Here is a 22,294-nt window from a genome sequence, read left to right as displayed (position 1 = left end):
GCACGAGGGCAGCGGGGACCGTCAGTCACCGACTCCGTCTAAGCCATCTGTATCATCTACCTCGGTGCTGGGAGGAAGACTGAACTGAGCACAGCACCAACACCAGCACCGATGTGAGTCTACTCCCAGTTCTGCACCAACACCGCATCGGCCTCGGCTATCGAGCCGCTTGCGAAGAGGACAAGGGTAGAGGAGCCTTTAACATCCCTCTCCACCCGAAAAACCAAGGCACTCCCCACAAATATCAGTGCCGGGTGCTGAGCCCCAACAAGTCCCTGTGGAGGTGCCACTAGCGCCCTAGCCTGCCATCCCCTGTAGCTGCGATATCTACACCAGCTTTCAGGGAGGAACTGGACAGTTTCATCCGCAAGGCAGTGCTCGATGCTCTCCGAGATTACAGCCATCGATGCCTGCTCCTGCACTGATACCAGAGCCATCGATATTTGCACCGTTGCTGACCAGACTGGATACACTCATCGGTGCCCTTCCAACACAACCCGGGCCACCGATGCCAAAGCAACCCTCAAAGCCCTCCAAAAGCCAGATTCCCATTCCGGGGTCCTTAGACGACGAAGGCACGGACTCCAGTCCTCTTTCACCGATGCCGGAACCGATGCCTGGTCCATCAGGGCTCCCGGGGACCGAGAGACCCTCGTTTTCCTTCGATTCCTCTGGTGCCACCGAAACCCTCATAGGTGCCACCACATCTTCCATCGAGGCCATCGAAGGATCTATCGGTGCCAACATGTCCTACAGTACCAACCTTTCTTCCCTCTTTCAGGATCTCGACTAGAGACCTTTTCTGAAACATGGGAAGATGTTGACACTGACACACCACGGAGGATATCTTATCAGAACCATCTCCTCTGGAACAAAGGAGAAAATCTCCCTCTCAAAATTTCTCCTTTGCCAATTTTGTTAGGGAGATGTCAGAGACAATCCCCTTTGATCTGATTACTGAGGAGGACACACACCACAAAACATTGGAAGTTCTTCAATTTGTCGATGCTCTAAAAGAAGTCATGGCTATCCCTATACACGAAGTACTAGTGGATCTCCAACATCGTCTCTGGAGCATCCTTGTGCTGTCCAACCAGTAAATAATGAGGACAGATGCAACTTATCTGGTCCAACCTATTCCTGGATTTAAAAAACCACAGCTACCCCATCAGTCAGTGGTAGTTGAGTCTGCCACAAAAGAAGGCCAGAAGACTGCGACCACACTCTTCAACACCTCTTGGCAAAGACCAAAAATTCCTTGATATCTTGGGTCGCAAGATATTCCAGGGTTCTATGCTAGTGTCACAAATAGCTGCATACCAACTTTACATGACACAGTCTCAAAGGAATCTCTGGAAGTAGGTTCAGGGAATAGCCGACTCTCTTCCCCAACAACAGCAAGATAAGTCTCAACGCCATTTATTTATTTAAAGGCTTTTTTATACCGGCATTAGTGGGAAACATCATGCCGGTTCACATTTATCAAAAGGAATGAAGGTACATCATAACAGGGAATTAAGAGGGAAGGAAAAACAAAGTAAATTAATGAAAGTTACAGGTCGAAAACTGATTAATAACAATCAAAAGATAACTGCATAAGGTTACAAGGATAACATTCTAAACTTGCATTGTCTCATAGAGGTAACTGAAGGGTGTTAGGGCAGGGATACTACATACTACAGAAAGGCCTTGAGGCTGGGAAGCATGAGGTTCATGCTGCTTACGACTCCTTTGAAACAGCTTCTCGCACTTCAGCGACAGGAATCAGCGCCAGGAGGTGTGCCTGGCTAAAAGCATCTGACTTGAGAACTGAAGTCCAGAGACCAAGACACAAGATGCAGTGGCTCAGCTAAAAGACCATAATGAGACCCTAGGCAATTATCCAGAGTGACAACCGAGGCCCCTTCTTCTGCAAGAAGATACACTAGAAAGGACCCTAGAAAACCATTTTATCGCCCACTCAGATACTACCCACTTGCATCTCGCATGAGGCCATCTAGGTCATCTCAGAGAGTATATCCTTGACAGCCCAAGACATCCAGGCCTCAGCCACCACTGAAAACAGGCCAAGCTTCTGGATTTTGAGACCTATCCAAAGAACAGCAGCCACTCCACAAATCCAGATCCAGATTTGCCAGAAGGAGGTCAAATTCAGCATTTTATAACCAACTGGCTCAACATCACCACAGACCAATGGATAATATCCATCCTAACCCAGGGATACCATCTAAACTTCCTCATGGTACCCCCGGACTCACCACCCAATTCACTGTGGATGTACAAAAATCAAAATGTTTTTAGAGTCAGAACTGTTCCACCCTTCTAGGCGCTAGGGCTGTGGAACCAGTGCCCCGGGCACAACAGGACAGAGGCTTCTACTCCCGCTATTTTCTCATTCCAAAGAAATCAGGCAGCCTGTGCCCCATCTTAGATCTCCGCAATCTCAACAAATTCCTATGAAAAGAAAAATTCAGGATGGTGTCCTTGGGCACCATGCTTTCCCCTTTCTGCAAAAAGGAGATTGGCTCTGTTCTCTGGATCTTAAAGACACTTACGCTCACATTCCAATATTCCAACATCACCACAAGTACCTGTGTTTTCTAGTGGGACATCAACACTTTCAGTACTGTGTCCTGCCTTTCGGACTTGCCCTCTGCACCCGTGTATTTACAAAGTGCCTAGAGTGGCTGCAGCCCATCTATGCAAGAAAAGCATACATGTCTTTCTTACCTGGATGACTGGCTCCTAAAGAGCCAATCCAAGCAAGGAGCTCTCGACGCTCTCAAGCTCATTGTCAATCTATTACACTCTTTGAGATTTCTCATCAACTACCAAAAATCCAACTTCACTCCATGTCACCTCTTTACTTTCATCGGAGCAGATTTGGACACCACAGTTGCAAAGGCCTTCTTGCCCAACAACCACACAGTCACACTCTCCAACCTAGCTGCATCTCTGCACACAAAAGTAACAGCCTCCACCCATCAATTCCTAACGTTGCTGGGCCACATGGCTTACACGGTCCACGTCACTCCTACGGCCAGGCTGGCCATGAGAATAACTCAATGAATTTTGATATCTCAGTGGTTCCAAGCCAGTCAACCACTTTCATCCCAGATTCAAGTAACACACCAGTTACGTTTATCGCTTCTCTGGTGGACGAACAAAACCATCTTGCTAACAGGTCTACCCTTTCAGCAACCAGGTCCACAAGTAACTTTAACCACAGATGCATCCAACTTGGGTTGGTGAGCTCATGTGAACAATCTTCAAACTCAAGGTACTTGGACACAGCTCGAAGCAACGTTTCTGATCAACTCCTAGAGCTTCGAGCTATACGTTGTGCCCCTATATGCGTTCAAGGACTGCCTTTCACACAAGACTGTTCTCATACCAAACAGACAACACAGTTGCAATGTGGTACTTGAACAAACTGGAAGGCACAGGCTCTTATCTCCTCTGCCAAGAAGCCGCGCGGTTCTGGGCCTGGGCCCTTCCACACTCCATGTATCTCTGAGCCACTTATCTGGCAGGCATACAGAACGTAGTAGCGGATCGCCTCAGCCAACAGTTCCATCCCCACGAATGGTCTCTGAATCCTGTGGTAACGACCAGAATCTTCCAACGCTGGGGTCAACCAAGAATAGACCTCTTTGCATCCGAACTGAATCACAAAGTGGACAGATTCTGCTCCCTGCACAGGCAACAAAACAAGTTAGCCATGGACACCTTTGCTCGCCCCTGGCACACAGGCCTCCTATATGCGTATCCCCTGATACGCTGATAGCCAAAACTCTCGTCAAGCTATAACAGGACAAAGTGTCAATGATACTCATAGCCCTATACTGGCTTCAACAAGTGTGGTTTCCCATGCTTCTCGACCTCTCGATCAGGGAACCCATTCGCCTGGGCACAGCACCCACGCTCAACACTCAGAACCAAGGCATGTTACGCCATCCAAACCTTCAAACCCTATCCCTCATAGCCTGGATGTTGAAAGCCTGATCCTACAACCCCTCAACCTTTCAACTAATGTCTCTCAAGTACTTGTAGCTTCATGAAACCTTCCACATGAAAATCCTATCATTCTAAGTGGAATAGATTTACCATATGGTGCACACAAAAAGGTATCAACCCTTTTTCCTGCCCCACTCCATTGCTATTAGACTACCTCTGGCACCTTTCGGACTCTGGTCTCCAGACTTACTCGGTGAGGGTACACCTGAGTGCCATCTCAGTGTACCACAAGGGAGTAGGGGATGCCCCGGTAACAGCGCAACCCTTTGAGAGTAGGTTTATGAGGGGTCTATTACGACTTAAGCCCCCTCTACGGCCACCAGTCACTGAATGGGACCTAAATGTAGTACTTACAAGGCTCATGCACTCCCCGTTTGAGCCTTTGCACTCCTGCGATGTTAAATTTCTTACATGGAAAGTTCTCTTCTCTATTACATCTGCCCGAAGGGTTAGTGAGTTACAAGCACTTGCACATACTTACCCCTATACCAGGTTCCTACATGATCGAGTGATACTCCGTACTCACCCTAAACTGCTTCTCAAGGTGGTTACTGACTTCCACTTGAATCAGTCTATAGTTTTGCCCACATTTTTCCCACATTTTTCCCAAGGCCCCACTCTCTCACTAGGGCGAGAGAGTTTTACACATTTTGGACTGTAAACGTGCACTTGCATTTTACCTAGACGGCACTGCAGTCCATAGGAAATCCACCCAACTCTGTTTCTTTTGATAAAAACAAGCCAGGAGTTGCAGTGGGCAAACAAACTCTCTCCAAATTGGCTAGCAGACTGTATCAAATTCTGCTATGAAAAAGCAGGCCTTTCTCTCCAGGGACGAGTGAAGGCACACTCAGTGAGAGAGCCATGGCAACCTCAGTAGCACACTACCATTCAGTACCGATGCTGAGATCTGTAAAGCTGCAACAGGGAGCTCTCTTCACACATTTGCAGCACATTACTGTCTGGACAAGGAAGGACGCCAAGACTCTGCCTTTGGCCAGTCCGTCTTGAAGAACTTATTTCCAGTATAATCCCAACTCCTTCCACATCCAAACCGCTGTGATTTTCAGGCTGCCTGTTGCACAAGTTGTTGTGCCTGTTGCAGAAAGTTTTACGCTGTTGGTCTATGACAAATATGAGTCAGCCTGTAGCTTGCTATTCACCCATATGTGAGGACTGCCATCCTGCTTGTCCTGGGAGAAAGCAGAATTGCTTACCTGTAACAGGTTTTCTCTCAGGACAGCAGGATGTCCTCACAAACCCACCCGCCACCCCTGCGGAGTTGGGTCTGAAACGTTTTATTTTTTTCGCTTGCATCTTTTGCTACAAACGAGACTGAAGGGAGACCCCTGTGGCTACAGGGATTATGGCATGCTGGGCATGCTCAGTCAAACGTCCTAGAAACTTTGACAGAACATTTTTCTGTGATAGGGCTCCGTCCAGTGACGTCACCCATATGTGAAGACTACATCCTGCTGTCCTGTTGAACACCTGTTACAGGTAAGCAACTCTGCTTTACTTTTATACCATGAGAGTGTCTTAATTTAATCTTTATCATTTAACATTTGTACACACTTCTAAGTCATCATATAAGGTTTAAGGTTTAGAATTTTTTGTAATACATAAAAAGATAATTTTTATGTTGTATGTAATAAGGGTAAGAAAAGTAGTTGAACTTGTATTTTTAATAGTGTAATCCCACCTTCTACTTTGCCCTTGGAAGTGTTTAGCCCAGGTAACACAGATAATGTCTGAAAAAGATCAATTGACCCATCCAGTTCATCCAGTTATTCTTGTCCATCCTGCGAAGGATATACCAAGGCTGCCACCCACAGAGTATGACCACTTGTATAATATCACTCCTTATACAAGACAGTTGTTTGTATCATTTTCCTTATTGTATTCAGGGCCTGCACATCCATTGGGCAAACTTCGGCAGTCGCTTAGGGCGCCAAAGAGCAGCCACGTGGTGCTGCAAGCGGGGCCTATCCTGCTTGTGGCAAAGAGAAAGAGAGACTGTGTGCTTCTCAGGGCTGCTCGCGGCCCTGAAAAGCACACAGTCTGCACCGAAACAGGTAAGGAGGGGGGGGGGGCAGCACAAGGGTCTCCATGGGCGCCCAATACCCTTGCACTGGCCCTGATTGTATTCTACCAACTTAGGAAGATGAACATACAAGATCCCCTATTTAGCTCACATCCAGCATCCCTTCTTATCCAATGTCTTATCACCAAGTTTTGTAATAATCTAAATAGTTACTAATACTATGAAGCTCCACTTTCTATGTCCTCTATTAGATCTGGATGGGGGAGGGTTGGGGAATACTTCAAGGTCTTATTTCTTTCTTTGAATAAACCAAGGTAAACGAGGTTAAATGGCATCCAGTCGCCACCACTCTACACCAAAGCTAGAGTTCCAAGAAAAAACTTACTCAAAATAAACTTCTTCAATAGAAATAATTTCATAACAGTATATTTATCACAGATGATATCCATCTGTACCCAGCAGCCCAAAACATGCGCAGTTTGTATCTTGTTCAGCTCCCGCCGCATCCAAAGACAATTCTTTAGCAAGCTAGTCTGTTTGCTGCCTAGAAACATACACTTTGGGGTGTTCTGTGTCGCAATCCCCTCAAAAGACCCTAATACCTAGAGATCTTTACTCTGAATTACTCTCATACATGTGAATCCTCTCATGTTTTCAATTTTCTTTCTTGTGTTGGATGGGCATGACTGAATTTGCCCACTCTTTCTCTTTCTTTTAAACTCTTTATATCGCAGCAAGATGCCACTTTAGTCTTCCAGATTGCCTCTGGAGACCTTTGGAGTTGCCTCACTTTCACATAAGTTTTCTTCTTTCTTGCTATTCTTTGGGTCAAAGAAATCTCCTGTTCCAGACAGGGGAGAGATTTTCCCATCCTTCTCCCAGAAGAGACTCTTATCACTCTTTCTCTCTTTGTCTTCTATAGTGGTCTCTGTTCCCCTTCTTTGACTATTCCATTAGATGCTTACTAACAGATTTTAAGAGCATTGTTTGCGCAAAAAATGGCCTCATACGTGCGAAGGTGGGCCATGCACGAGCAACACAAATTTAAGAAGCCGGGAAGTTCGTGCGTACATACCTGTGTGCATGTCAAGAATAAGTAGGCAGAAAAGAGGAGGGGTAAGAGCGTTCCGGGGTGGGCCAATACTTTCGCATATAAGCCTGAATTCCCTACCGTGTAGCAGATGGACTCAAAACAAATGGGTATAGTGTGCTCGTGCCAGCAGTTGGAGACGGATCTGACGTCAGCACGGGTACATATACCCCCGCAGGAAGTGCAGCAATTCTGTAATTTCTGTCTCCAAAGCAGTTTGGAGCTATCTCATGCTCGCTGAGCGTGTTTCCAAATTCTACACAACTAAATTCATAGAAGAAACCTATCTGAAGATGAGCCCCGCACTCGTGCGGTGATACCAGTCGGTCCCTCCCCCAGTTGAGTTTCCCGAGGCGATTTCCGTAGGGCCTCGGAGGTAAGGGCCTCGGTCCGGTGGCCGGCTCACGGCAGGGACCTAGCCCCTGAGTGAGAAGGGCTCGGGCGCGGCATAAGAGGCAGCCTCGGTCCCGGTGTGGACTTGGCCCCCGAGCGAGACTAGTTCAGGCGCGGCCCAGAGGCAGCGGGTGCACTTCCTCGAGCGCGGTCGGTGACGGTACTCACCCTCTCCCCCCGCAGCCGGAGACTGCCCGGGTCGCAACCGGGAAGCGCCGAAGACAAGGTAAGGCGTACATCTTTACTTGTTGGTCTCCGAGGAAGCGAGGATTTGCAGAGTCTGCCTATGTGGCAATCCGCCACGGAGGTAGCCATTTTCCTGCCTGGTTTGTCACCGCGCGATAGGCGCACGTTGGTAGGCGCTCGTTCATAGGCGCCCGCTGATACGTCCGTTCCCAGGCGCACATGGAGCGTAAGAGAGCCCATGCATCAGCGGAGCCGGCCCCTCCAGCATCAGGCATGAGCCTCTGCTCGGCATGCAACCTCAGAGCCACATAGAGCGAGGAAGCAGACTCCCTATGTGCCCAATGTGGAGAGGCCCTGGGAGTTCCAGGCCAGGACCGGTCGCAGCCCAGTGTACTTGCCAGTTCCTCAGGGAACACCCCGGATCTAGCAGGCAGCAGTGAGCAGTCGGGGACCCCGAGGGACCTGGTACCCCTCAGACCAGATCCTGCTTTGCTCTCCTGGGTGGAATTATTCAAGGGGATTCATGCCTTTGTCACAATGCAGGCTGCTCCCCGAGCGGGTCCATACGTACCAGATGACCCAGCCCCTGGACCCTCAAGGCCTAGGCACGGCCACGCGCCACCCGGAACCCCCACTTATGGGGATTCAGATTGCCCTGAGGAAGATGACGAGTCCCCCGAGGAGAGAGAACTGCCCTCGGGGGTTGAACCATATCGGACCATGAGGCGCTTCTTTTTGAAAGGGGATCTCCCAGGCCTGATCTCTCAATGCCTGTCGGAGCTGGCTATTCCGGGCCACGATGCCCCTGAGGAACCTAGAATGAACCCCCTGTTAGAGGGCCTGCGCCAAACGTCTCACCATTTTCCCCTCCTACAAGTAGCTCAGCAGTTAATCGATCTGGAATGGAATACGCCGGAGACCTCATTCAAAGGGGGTCGGGCCTTGGCTGGCATGTACCCCTTAGACCCGGCAACCAAGGAGAAGCTGGCGTGCCCCCAGGTAGACGCCATAGTTAGCGCAATTGTGAAGCGCACCACCATTCCGGTGGAGGGGGACGACGACCCTCAAGGATACACATGACCGGCGCATGGACACCATTCTGAAACAAGCCTTTGAGGTGGCAGCCATGTCCCTATGAATTGCGACCTGCTGCACCGTGGTGACACGTTCCTGTTTATCACAGGCTAGGAACAACACCCCCGGGAGAAGAAATGGAATCAGCTCTCTCGTCCTCACTGATGCAGCCTCCGACTTAGTCCATACGGCAGCCAAATGAGTGTCATCCTCAGTGGTGGCCAGGAGACAGCTCTGGCTACGTAATTGGTCGGCCGACTCCTCCTCCAAGACACGCCTCACGAGAATGCCCTTTGAGGGGTCCCTCCTGTTCGGCAGTGACATTGAGAAACTGGCCAATAAATGGGGCGCCTTTCATTACCCCGTCTACCAGAAGACCGGTCAAGGAGGAACCAGCGCCCCTTTCCTAGACCATCCAGAGGTAGAACCTCTCAGCGCTTCAACCCTTACAGGACTCGCTACTAAGCACCTCGTTCGCAGGCCAGGAACCAGTCCTTTCAGCCTAAGCACAACAAGAGGGGAACCGGCTCGGGTTCGGGTCCCGGCCGTACCCCACAATGACAATCAGCCAACCCATCCGGGGGTAGCAGCCATAGGGGGCAGGCTATCCCTCTTCTACCGAAGGTGGGTCGAGATTACCTCGGATCAGTGGGTCCTCGCCATCATCCGAGATGGGTATTACCTGGATTTTCTTCGACTCCCGCCTGACAGGTTTGTGGAATCTCCTTGTTCGCCCATCAAGAGGACGGCCCTAGAAGTTACTTTGTGGAGGCTCCTGTCCCTAGAGGCCATAATCCCAGTGCCTGCAAGGGAAATGAATTCTGGGTATTATTCCATTTATTTCATCGTGCCCAAGAAGGAGGGCACTTTCCGGCCCGTCCTGGACCTCAAGTCAGTCAACCGATACCTACGTGTCCCCAGCTTTCGCATGGAAACTCTGCGGTCTGTCAAGAATTCAGTACAGCCAGGGGAGTTTCTCACATCCCTAGATCTGTCGGAAGCCTACCTGCATATCCCAATCCATCGGGATCATCAGCGCTATTTACGCTTCAAGGCCCTGGACCAACACTTCCAGTTCCGAGCTTTACCCTTCGGGTTAGCCACCGCACCGCGGACCTTTACCAAGGTCATAGTAGTAGTGGCAGCGTCCCTCAGGAAGGAGGGAATCCTCGTCCATCCCTACCTGGACGATTGGCTGATCCGGGCAAAGTCACCAGAGGAGAGCCACCAGGCAGCCAACAGAGTTATAGCTCTTCTGGAAAGCCTAGGATGGGTTGTAAACTTGAACAAGAGTTCCCTACAGCCTTCTCAGTCGCTGGAATACTTAGGAGTCCGATTCAACACCCAGGAAGACGAGGTCAGCCTGACCTCCAAGAGAAGATCAAAGCTCCGGAATCGTCTGCAGGCCCTGCTGAGCGCCACCCGGCCCACAGCTTGGGATTTCTTACAGGTCCTCGGCCCTTATGGCATCCACTCTGGAGGTGATACCATGGGCGCGGGCTCATATGAGACCATTACAACGCGCCCTCCTATCTCGGTGGAGCCCACGATCACAGAACTACACCACACACCTACCTCTACCAGCCAGAGTGTGGAATCAGATACGGTGGTGGTTGCAGTCCGGCCACTTGAGCCGGGGGTCAGGAATGTCCTCCCCAACCTAAACCCTGCTCACTACGGATGCCAGTCTGAACGGATGGGGAGCGCATTGCGAAGAACTCACTGCCCAAGGGCGGTGGTGGAACAGAGAAGAGTCGGGGTGGAACATCAACCGACTAGAGGCACGGGCAGTCAGGCTAGCGTGCCTGCGATTTGCCCACAGATTTCGCAACAGAGCAGTCAGAGTGATGTCAGACAACGCCACCACGGTAGCATACATCAACCGACAGGGCGGAACCAGAAGCCAACAGGTATCCCTAGAAATAGCCCCCCTGATGGCTTGGGCGGAAGCAAATCTCCAGGACATCCCCGCCATCCACATTGCCGGGAAGGACAACACCACGGCAGACTTCCTCAGCAGAGAAAGCCTAAATCCAGGGAATGGCAGCTGTCGCCCACAGCTTTCCAGATGATTGTGGATCAGTGGGGGACGCCGGGCATGGACCTACTAGCGGACAGGTCCAACGCTCAAGTTCCCAAATATTTCAGCCGCAGGCGGGATCCTCTATCCCAGGGGATCGATGCCCTGGTACAGCCATGGCCTCGGGAGATCCTGCTATATGCCTTTCCTCCATGGCCCCTGCTGGGTGCCATTATACACAAGATCCAGTGGCACAGAGGCCTAGTTCTTCTAGTGGCCCCGGACTGGCCAAGAAGACCCTGGTACGCAGACATGAGAAGACTACTGGCAGGGAATCCACTTCCCCTGCCTCCACACAGGGACCTGCTGCGGCAAGGTCCCATCCTCCACGAGGATCCAGCTCAATTCTCTCTTATGGTCTGGCCCTTGAGAGGGCTATACTGAAGAAAAGAGGATACTCGGGGCCGGTAATAGATACACTCCTCCAAGCACGAAAGTTCTCCACATCCCTAACATATATAAGGATCTGGAGAATATTTGAAGCCTGGTGCGAAACTCACGGCACCAATCCACATGCCGCTAAGATCCCTATCATTTTGGATTTCCTGCAAGATGGACTTCAGAAGGGTCTGTCCCTCAGTTCCATCAAAGTTCAAGTGGCAGCTCTGTCCTGCTACGGTCCCCTGATTGACGGCAACAGCATCGCCACAGACCCAGACGTTTCACGTTTCCTGAAAGGAGTCAAACACATTCGCCTGCCACTGAAGTGGCCAGTACCCCTGTGGAACCTCAACCTAGTTTTGGAATTTCTAACGGGACACGCCTTCCGACCACTTCGAGGCCTGTCCCTCCGTTTGTTAACCTTGAAGATGGTGTTCCTGCTGGCTGTATGCTCAGCATGCCGCATCTCGGAGCTACAAGCACTGTCCTGCCGGGATCCGTTTCTCAGAATCACTCCAGAGGCTATCCATCTTCGCAAGGTTCCTTCCTTCTTACCCAAAGTAGTCTCACACTTCCACCTCAACCAAACCATATCCTTGCCTACCACGGAAGGTTTGAAGAAGTCGGAAGAAGGTCGAATACTACGCCATCTCCACATCGGCAGGCTGCTGTCCAGATACCTGGACATGTCAGAAGCAGTACGAAAGACAGACCACCTGTTCGTCCTTCACAGCGGGAAGAAGCAAGGGGAAGCGGCCTCATGGGCAACCATCGCCCGCTGGATCAAAGAAGTTATCAAGGCGGCCTACGTAGAAGCGGGAAAGCCACCACCTCTATGGGTCAAGGCTCACTCTACCAGAGCGCAAGCGGCCTCTTGGGCAGAAACTAGGATGCTGTCGCCTGCAGAGATCTGCAAAGCGGCGACGTGGTCCTCCCTCCATACCTTCTCCAGATTCTACCGTCTGGATGTCCAGGCCAGGGAGGACACAGCATTCGCGAGGGCTATCCTGAATGGACCTCGGGCAGCCTCCTGCCCAGTCCGGGAGTAGCTTTTGTACATCCCACTTGTTTTGAGTCCATCTGCTATACGCTAGGAAATGTTGAGATTACTTACCTGATAATCTCCTTTTCCTTAGTGTATGCAGATGTACTCAGCATCCCGCCCGGCTGCCGGTATACATGGGGATTCACCGACTCACGGTAAGCCATGTTTTCTGATAATAGGGCATCCACCCTGCCGGGTGTCGACGCCTTCCGGTTGAGAACACTGGCGGTCTCCAGCTACTATCAATCGGTCAGGGTAATCCTGTTCATTTAATCGATCGGTCAGTTACACATATATCCATAAAGCTTTTGCAAGGAAGATTACTGAATTGCTGCACTTCCTGCGGGGGTATATGTACCCGTGCTGACGTCAGATCCGTCTCCAACTGCTGGCACGAGCACACTATACCCACTTGTTTTGAGTCCATCTGCATACACTAAGGAAAGGAGATTATCAGGTAAGTAATCTCAACATTTTGCCAAGACTGATCAGGGAGATTTTGAGCCAGAGGGGATCCTGAACACTGGGGGATGGGGGGAGGGAGAAGGAGAAACTCTCTAGGAGACAATATAACTATATATCTCCCATAGTAAGAAGGGCATTTTCAACTTGGGGTGGGTTTTGGATGGGGGGTGGTGGTGTTAGATTAGTCTGCTTAGGGCACAAAGGTCTGTAGACCCTTGTAACACCGCCCACCCCTCACAACCCCCCCCCCCACCTTCCCCTCCCGAGTTGAAAGTGCCGCTCTTACAGTGGGAGATATATAGAGTGTTATATTGTTTCTGTCTCTCTCCCATACGGTCACTTGTGTGAGCATGTTAAAATATGGGTGTAAAAGCTGCACACACATATGCGGCATGGATATTTAAATGATACATGTGTACTTGCACGCACGATATAAAATAAAAGTGTATCCTTGCTCGCGTGCCAATATGCGTGTTTATGGGGCACACAGGTGCTCCTTTTAAAATTTACTTGTAAAGGGTGCGACTATAGACGTGGAATGTACCATTGCTGTCCCTGTACCAGTACAGTAAAACTAGTGGAGAGCCCAAGCCCATTTTTTTTCTTTTTGGCAAGTTACCCTCTCATCTCAATTTTTTTTCTTCATTTTCTCTGATTACCCTACACTCTTCAGCAAAAGGGGTCCCTATAGCTGCTGCCCAAACATCTGGCCTCCTTGGTCGATGTTATAGCCTACCAGATAGATCTAGTTAGGTGAACACCTACAAGTATTATTATTCTTGCATTCTGCCAAACAGACTTAGATGCTAGATAGTTTTGTTATCACTATAGGTACCAGGCTTGGGTAGCATAAAATAAATATTAAGCAACCTGGTGGGGATCTCTGCTTCATTGGGAGCTGCGATGCTTAACTAAGGGATTGTTTCAACTTCCCAGTTCCCCTCTGAGTTATGAAACCCACTCCCCTTCCATTTAGCCAATGGGTTTGACATTGAACTCTGTGAGTGCAATTACTGGTTTAGAACAGGCTCTAACTGCAAAGAGATTTTTAATTGTTATCATTTGCTGATCTTTATACTCAGGTAGGATGAAACAACTGGAGGACAAATGTAAGGAAATTCAAGATTGTGAATTGGCATTGATCAAGGATACAACTATGATACATCGGAAGATGTAGTTTTTGAAAAATCAATATAGATATGATTTTTTTGTCAATAAGCAGGCTAAACTAGTCATTACATGTGGGTGACAACAGCTGTAGAATTTTGAGTTCTACTGAGCATGGGCGTTACTTCGTGAGCCTCCTTGGTCATTTTTTGACATGCTGAAGCATGAACATGTACTTTCTCTCCTCTTTTTACCTCAAACTTGCATTTTTACTTCAAAATTCTTGTTCTGCCTTGCCTCGCTGCTTCTGCAGCCAGATAAACAGCACTTTTGTGCTACCAAAAAAAAATGAAGAGGAAACTTTTTTTTTTCTCTCTCTCAATATATTGGGCCCAAGAAAAAGTCATCAATGGTAAGTGGGCTCAAAGCTGCCCATGTGGAAAAGTCATGTCCCTCACTGACAGCCAAGAATTATACTATCACTGTCTGGGACCAGACCACGACCAGAAAACATGTGAAGCCTGTGGACAGATGTCCCCATGCTTACAGTGCTCCAGGGCCATGAGCATGGAAGAACTGCGTAAATCTCTAAGGAGTAGAAGTAGTTCTCACAGGACAAGCAGGATGGTTGTCCTCACAAATGGGTGACATCGAAGATGGAGCCCACCACGGAAAACTTCTGTCAAAGTTTAAGAAACTTTGACTGGCCCTACTGGGCATGCCCAGCACGGCACTGACCCTGCAGCCAGCAGGGGTCTCCCTTCAGTCTTCTTTTTTTCCGCGCAGCAGTTGCCACGCGGTAAAAGAGCTCTTAACCACGTTCCTGACAGGAATTTAGAATTTTTATATTCTGAAGAAAATTTGCCCCTCAGGGGTCTCCCTTCGGCAAATTTTTCACTCCGCGAAACTCCGGTAAGTTTCTGCCGTTTTTCGGTCGACTTACGTCGAGTTTAGCCCTTGAGGCCCGTTGGCAGTTGCCAATCCCGCGGCTCAATTTTTGGCCCATGGCCATGGCGTCGGGGTTCCGTAGGTGCCCTGATTGCACCCGGACTATGTCAATCACAGACCCCCACAGGGTCTATGTTTTGTGTTTAGGCAGCAAGCATGATGTCCTGACTTGCACCAAATGTGCCTTAATGACACCAAAGGGTCGCAAAGCCAGGATGGAGAAGATGGGGCTCCTCTTCCATGCTCGTACCCCAACGCCATTGATAGCATCGACGTCATCGGAACCGGCACCGTCGAAGTTGCATCATCATCGTCAACCCTCAGGTGACCGTACGCCATCGATGACTTCCCGGCCGTCGACTCCCGTCCCTTCCCCTGATGGGCGAGGGGATCGGAAGGAAAAGCATCGCCATCGACGGCACAAGTCTCGGCCCGTCGGGGATCCAGAACCACCGACCTCCGTACCGACCGAGCCACCGACCAAAAAGCCTCGATCATTGTACCTGAAGACTGGAGGATAGCAAATGTAACCCCAATATTTAAAAAGGGCTCCAGGGGCGATCCAGGAAACTACAGACCGGTTAGCCTGACTTCAGTGCCAGGAAAAATAGTGGAAAGTGTTCTAAACATCAAAATCACAGAACATATAGAAAGACATGGTTTAATGGAACAAAGTCAGCATGGCTTTACCCAGGGCAAGTCTTGCCTCACAAATCTGCTTCACTTTTTTGAAGGAGTTAATAAACATGTGGATAAAGGTGAACGGTAGATATAGTATACTTGGATTTTCAGAAGGCGTTTGACAAAGTTCCTCATGAGAGGCTTCTAGGAAAAGTAAAAAGTCATGGGATAGGTGGCGATGTCCTTTCGTGGATTGCAAACTGGCTAAAAGACAGGAAACAGAGAGTAGGATTAAATGGGCAATTTTCTCAGTGGAAGGGAGTGGACAGTGGAGTGCCTCAGGGATCTGTATTGGGACCCTTACTGTTCAATATATTTATAAATGATCTGGAAAGAAATACGACGAGTGAGATAATCAAATTTGCAGATGACACAAAATTGTTCAGAGTAGTTAAATCACAAGCAGATTGTGATAAATTGCAGGAAGACCTTGTGAGACTGGAAAATTGGGCATCCAAATGGCAGATGAAATTTAATGTGGATAAGTGCAAGGTGATGCATAGAGGGAAAAATAACCCATGCTATAAGTACACGATGTTGGGTTCCATATTAGGTGCTACAACCCAAGAAAGAGATCTAGGTGTCATAGTGGATAACACATTGAAATCGTCGGTTCAGTGTGCTGCGGCAGTCAAAAAAGCAAACAGAATGTTGGGAATTATTAGAAAAGGAATGATGAATAAAACGGAAAATGTCATAATGCCTCTGTATCGCTCCATGGTGAGACCGCACCTTGAATACTGTGTACAATTCTGGTCGCTGCATCTCAAAAAAGATATAATTGCGATGGAGAAGGTACAGAGAAGGGCTACCAAATGATAAGGGGAATGGAACAACTCCCCTATGAGGAAAGACTAAAGAGGTTAGGACTTTTCAGCTTGGAGAAGAGACGACTGAGGGGGGATATGATAGAGGTGTTTAAAATCATGAGAGGTCTAGAACGGGTAGATGTGAATCGGTTATTTACTCTTTCGGATAGTAGAAAGACTAGGGGACACTCCATGAAGTTAGCATGGGGCACATTTAAAACTAATCGGAGAAAGTTCTTTTTTACTCAACGCACAATTAAACTCTGGAATTTGTTGCCAGAGAATGTGGTTCGTGCAGTTAGTATAGCTGTGTTTAAAAAAGGATTGGATAAGTTCTTGGAGGAGAAGTCCATTACCTGCTATTAAGTTCACTTAGAGAATAGCCACTGCCATTAGCAATGGTTACATGGAATAGACTTAGTTTTTGGGTACTTGCCAGGTTCTTATGGCCTGGATTGGCCACTGTTGGAAACAGGATGCTGGGCTTGATGGACCCTTGGTCTGACCCAGTATGGCATTTTCTTATGTTCTTATGTTCTTATGATCAGACCTGGCACCGTCCACGTCTCTTTCGCAGGCACCGAGGAAACCCTCACCCCCTCCGGGTGTGGGAGCCGTGATCCCACCGGTTACGGTGGTCCCTCCGGCTCAGCCTCAGCCTCCCTCTCCCGTCGAGCCGGGTCTAGTTACCCCTGGTCTCCGGGCAGAACTGGACCGGCTGGTCCAGGAGGCCATCGAAAAAGCGATGCGGAAGTTCCAACCTCCACCGGCACAGACTCCGGCACCGACTCCGGCACCGAGGAGGGAACCGACCACCGAGCCACTGGTAGAAGCACTGGCACCGCTGCTACACCGCATGGAAGCGCTTATAACAGCCCTTCCACCGGTGATTTCAGTAGCACCGATAACACCGCCATCTCCAACAGGCTTGTCATCGGGGGGAGAAACACCGTTCGTAATTCCCCCTTCGGGGGTGGTTCCATCGGTGCCTTCTCATCCCTCGCCATCGATATATCCTTCGGCTCCACCGAGACCTCCAAGGCCGGCACCGATTCCATCGAGACCAGTACCGATGCCCTCGATGCCATTTCCAGCTCCGCCTTCAGCACCGATACCATCGAGATTATACTCGATGCCCTCGGTGGTTCCTCCTAATGTCTCGGACCCTCAACCAGGACCTTCAGGAATTCAAGCCCCTCATGATCCCTATGACACCTGGGGTGATGATTCCTCTTCTGACACAGATTTACCTTCACCACCGTCTCCTGCAGAGAGCAGAAAGCGTTCTCCTCCTGAGGATCTCTCTTTCATCAATTTTGTGAAGGAGATGTCAGAGTTAGTCCCTTTTCAGCTACAATCTGAACAAGATGACAGGCACCAGATGATGGAACTACTCCAATTTCTGGATGCTCCCAAAATCATCGCTTCCATCCCTATTCATCAGGTGTTTCTAGACCTTCTAAAGAAGAACTGGGAATCTCCTTCATCTGTCTCCCCAGTCAATAAGAAAGCTGACTCTTCATATCTTGTCCAGTCAGCACCGGGGTTTCAAAAACCTCAATTGGATCATCGCTCTGTTGTCGTTGAGTCAGCTCAAAAGAAAGCTAAGCGTCTAAAGCCACACTCTTCAACTCCACCTACTAAGGACAACAAATTCCTAGATAGTGTAGGAAGAAAGGTATATCACGGAGCTATGTTGATTTCACGCATAGCTTCGTATCAGCTTTATATGACTCAATATAACAGAGCCATCCTAAAACAGATGCAAGAATATGCGGATACCTTGCCTGAACAATACCAACCACAGCTTCAAGCCCTCCTTAACAAAGGGTTTGAGGCCGGGAAGCATGAAATTAGAACTGCATATGACATCTTCGATGCTTCCACAAAAGTTTCAGCCACAGCCATCTCAGCCAGACGTTGGGCTTGGCTAAAATCATCAGACCTTCGCCCAGAGGTCCAGGACAGGCTATCTGATTTACCCTGCCTAGGTGACAACTTGTTTGGAGAGCAAATAGTAGCTGAATTGAAAGATCACCATGAGACGCTAAAACAACTCTCCTCCACTCCTTCGGATATCACCTCCAAACAACCATCTAAGAAAGACTCTAAAAAGTCTTTCTTTAGGCCACGACGGTATTACCCTCCATCGGCTAAGCCTCGACCTGCACGGTCTTCCCACAGAGCTCAGCCACGCCAGCCTCGAAAGCAAAAGCCTACAGTAGCCCCACCAACTGGGCCTACGGCGGGCCTTTGACTTCCTTGTAGAGAGCAGTTGCCAAACCCCTCTTCCAGCCATCCCCGTGGGAGGTCGGCTGTGTCAATTTCTAGACCACTGGCTTCAGATCACCTCAGATCAGTGGGTACTAGCGATCATTGCACAGGGTTACCACCTCAACTTCACTACTCTTCCTGCAGACTCCCCGCCTCTACAAGCATGGAGTCTCACCAATCACTTGGCTCAGTTACAACAAGAAGTATCCTTTCTTCTGCAATCAAATGCTATAGAACCCGTCCCTCCCTCTCAGCAAGGAAGGGGATTCTACTCCAGGTACTTCCTGATACCAAAGAAATCAGGGGGGCTTCGTCCCTTCTTAGACCTCCGAGCCCTCAACAAGTACCTTCAAAAAGAGAAGTTCAAGATGGTAACCCTGGGCTCGCTTCTCCCTCTGCTACAAAGAGGAGATTGGCTATGCTCTCTAGACCTCAAAGACGCTTATACCCACATTGCGATTACACAATCCCATCGCAAGTACCTGCGTTTTCTGGTGGGCCGAAACCATTACCAATATCGAGTACTACCTTTCAGCCTGGCATCTGCACCACGAGTCTTTACCAAATGCCTCGTTGTGGTAGCAGCATTCCTCAGGAAGGAAGGTGTCCACGTCTACCCCTACCTGGACGATTGGCTAATCAGGGCCTCCACCCAACAGATTGCTCAATCCTCCCTAAAATTGACAATTCAAACACTCCTTTCCTTAGGGTTTCTTGTCAATTACGAGAAATCTTGCTTAGTCCCATCTCAAACCTTATCCTTCATTGGGGCAGACTTGGACAGGGGAACTTCCTCACCAAAGGGTTCAAACCCTGATATCCCTAGCTCACCGGCTCCAGTCTCAAAACACTGCCACGGCTCGCCAGTTCCTCGTTCTCCTAGGACACATGGCATCCTCGATTCAAGTCACTCCCATGACCCGACTAGCCATGAGAGTTACACAATGGACTCTGCGACACCAATGGATTCAAGCTATTCAGCCTCTGTCCTCCATTGTCACAATTACACAAGCGCTACGCCTGTCTCTTACCTGGTGGACAAATCAAGTCAACCTCCTTCAGGGCTTACCTTTTCTCCTACCAGATCCCCAGGTAATCCTAACCACCGACACTTCCCACATCGGTTGGGGAGCCCATGTGGACACTTTACAAACTCAAGGAGTCTGGTCTCGAGAGGAAGCCATACACCAGATAAACTTCCTGGAACTGCGAGCAATCCGCTACGCGCTCAGAACTTTCCAAGATCACCTATCGAATCAGATAATCTTGATCCAGACAGACAACCAGGTGGCCATGTGGTACATAAACAAGCAGGGAGGCACAGGCTCCTTCCTTCTGTGTCAGGAAGCTGCGCAGATTTGGGCAGAAGCCCTCTCCCACTCCATGTACCTCAGGGCCACCTACCTACCGGGAGTAGACAATGTATTGGCAGACCAGCTAAGCCGTGTCTTCCAACCACACGAGTGGTCACTCGATCCTCTGGTAGCGACCTCCTTGTTTCACAAGTGGGGTTCTCCTCAAATAGACCTCTTTGCGTCCCCTCAGAACCACAACGTGGACAATTACTGCTCTCTCATTCGGAGCCAGCACTCTCGGCCGAGGGATGCGTTCTCCCTCAAGTGGACAACCGGTCTGCTCTATGCATTCCCTCCACTTCCTCTTCTGTCGAGGACTCTCGTGAAGCTGCGTCAGGACAGGGGAACTATGATCCTAATAGCACCACATTGGCCACGCCAAGTGTGGTTTCCCATACTCCAGGATCTCTCCATCTGCAGACACATTCCCTTGGGGAAGGACCCGCATCTGCTCACTCAAAACGACGGATGCCTCCTCCATCCCAACCTCCAGGCCTTATCCCTGACGGCATGGATGTTGAAAGGTTAGTCCTTCAGCCATTTAACCTTTCGGATTCGGTTTCTCGTGTCCTGATAGCTTCACGAAAGCCCTCCACCAGAAGATCCTACTCATATAAATGGAAAAGGTACACATCATGGTGCACTTCTCAGTCCCTTGATCCCCTTTCCTGTCCAATCTCTCAATTCTTGGACTAATTATGGCATCTATCTGAATCAGGTCTTAAAACCTCTTCCATTAGAATGCATGTCAGTGCGGTAGCCGCCTTCCATAAAGGTATCGGGGGTGTCCCGATTTCAGTACAACCCCTTGTAACATGCTTTCTTAAAGGATTGCTCCACTTGAAGCCACCTTTACTTCCTCCGGCCCCTTCTTGGGACCTTAATCTGGTTCTGGGTCGCCTTATGAAGCCACCTTTTGAACCTCTTCACTCCTGTGACCTAAAATATCTCACATGGAAAGTGTTATTCCTTTTGGCTATCACTTCAGCTCGCAGGGTTAGTGAGTTACAGGCCTTAGTCACCTATCCGCCTTACACTAAACTCCTGCAAGACAGGGCGGTGCTCCGCACTCACCCTAAATTTTTACCTAAGGTAGTTTCGGAGTTTCACATCAATCAATCCATCATACTACCTATCTTTTTTCCCAGGCCCCACTGCAACTCCGGGGAACAGACTCTGCATACCCTAGACTGTAAACGAGCTCTAGCTTTTTATCTAGACCGTACAGTTTCTCACAGAAAGAGCACTCAATTGTTCGTCTCTTTCCATCCTAACAAGTTAGGACAACCTGTGGGTAAGCAGGCTCTTTCCTCCTGGTTGGCGGACTGCATTTCCTTCTGTTATCAGCAAGCTGGCATTCCTTTCCAAGACCGTGTCAAAGCACACTCTGTGAGGGCCATGGCGACTTCAGTAGCACACCTTCGATCGGTGCCGCTTCCTGACATCTGCAAGGCTGCAACCTGGAGTTCCCTCCATACGTTTGCAGCCCACTATTGTTTTGATAAAGCTGGAAGACAGGATTCCATCTTCGGCCAATCTGTCTTGCGTAACCTTTTTCCAACCTGATGTACCAACACCCTTCCACCTTCCCGGTAGGGTGCGGATGCCCTTTCCCAAATTCCACCCCAGTTGTTGTGCCTGTTGCACGCCGTTGGGTGCCTTTGGTGCAAGTCAGGACATCCTCAGCTCGGAACTCACCCATTTGTGAGGACAACCATCCTGCTTGTCCTGTGAGAAAGCAAATGTTGCTTACCTGATGTAGGTGTTCTCACAGGACAGCAGGATGTTAGTCCTCACGAAACCCGCCCGCCACCCCGCGGTGTTGGGTTCGTTGTATTTTTAGTTTTTTCGGCACTGCCTGTAGCTTTGAAAATCAGACTGAAGGGGGAGACCCCTGCTGGCTGCAGGGTCAGTGCCATGCTGGGCATGCCCAGTAGGGGCCAGTCAAAGTTTCTTAAACTTTGACAGAAGTTTTCCGTGGTGGGCTCCATCTTCGATGTCACCCATTTGTGAGGACTAACATCCTGCTGTCCTGTGAGAACACCTGTTACATCAGGTAAGCAACATTTGCTATCTCCCTCCCACAGTGCATCTGCCTCCTTGGGGAAAGCCTTTGATTTGGAATAGTTTCAAAACCCTCCCATCTGTGAGGTCTGCAGCTATGAGGTCAAGTTCAGTTTCCTGGATGGCATCAATGCATAAGAGGCATTGCTCCTTCGAGCCAGCCCTATCTACATTTAAGAAACACTGTATTCACGAGGTGCATCGATAAAGTCTGCAATAGGCCATCCCTCTTCAGTGCTATTGGCACAGACCTTATTGGCAATGTGCTTCAAAGCATCAGA

The 22,294-nt window shown here is 49.4% G+C and overlaps 1 protein-coding gene across 1 annotated transcript in view; it reads left to right on the top strand.

The window, feature by feature from the left end:
• ENPP2 (ectonucleotide pyrophosphatase/phosphodiesterase 2) overlaps window positions 1-22,294 on the top strand; it is a 639,793-nt gene that overhangs the window by 281,481 nt on the left and 336,018 nt on the right.

This window comes from Rhinatrema bivittatum, chromosome 2 (genome assembly GCF_901001135.1).
Source record: "Rhinatrema bivittatum chromosome 2, aRhiBiv1.1, whole genome shotgun sequence".
In the NCBI taxonomy this organism is placed as follows: domain Eukaryota; kingdom Metazoa; phylum Chordata; class Amphibia; order Gymnophiona; family Rhinatrematidae; genus Rhinatrema; species Rhinatrema bivittatum.
This window is presented reverse-complemented; position numbering and strand designations above follow the sequence as displayed.